Here is a 705-nt window from a genome sequence, read left to right as displayed (position 1 = left end):
TATTTTTACAAGATGGATATTTACTCCATTTCTCACATAGCGGATTTTGTTATTTCGTTGTAATTAAAAAACGAATAACTGTAAATACATAACAATTTCACTGAATGTTCATATTTTCATTTTCTATAAATTTTGAAAATAATTTGACTCTTTTTGAGCTATTTACGGACATTGTCGGTTTTCAATTTTAGATTCTGAGTGGAACGATGAATGTATTGATTTTACAATGATGTGTGTTTTTTTTTTTATTTTTTTTTTAATTTTTAATTTTTTTTTGTGTCTGTCATCACCTTTTAGGACAGTAAAACTGCTTCGATTTTCTTCAACAGTAACTTTTATGATTGGAAAGTGAATCTAGTTGGTACTTTGGGGGGTCAAAAGTAAAAATTTCCCAGTAGTTTTCAAAAGCTACGTGAAAAACAAAAGAAAAATTAAGGAAAAACGGGAATTTTTACGCAAAATCGATTTTTAACAAAATCGATTTTGGTTTTTGGTGTAACTCTAAAACAAATGACCGTAGATATATGAAATTTTCACAGGTTGTTTATATTTGCATTTTCTATACACGGTAAAATTTTGAAAATATTTTGATTTATTTTGAGCTCTTTACGGACATTTTCATTTTCCATTTTTTTTTTAGTTTTTTTTCTAAAAATATCAATAAAATTTTATTTGTTGGATAAAAAAGCTTGAAAATTTAATAGA

This window comes from Acyrthosiphon pisum, unplaced genomic scaffold (assembly GCF_005508785.2).
Source record: "Acyrthosiphon pisum isolate AL4f unplaced genomic scaffold, pea_aphid_22Mar2018_4r6ur Scaffold_20497;HRSCAF=21204, whole genome shotgun sequence".
Classification (NCBI taxonomy): Eukaryota; Metazoa; Arthropoda; class Insecta; order Hemiptera; family Aphididae; genus Acyrthosiphon; species Acyrthosiphon pisum.
Note: the sequence above shows the minus strand (reverse complement) of the source record.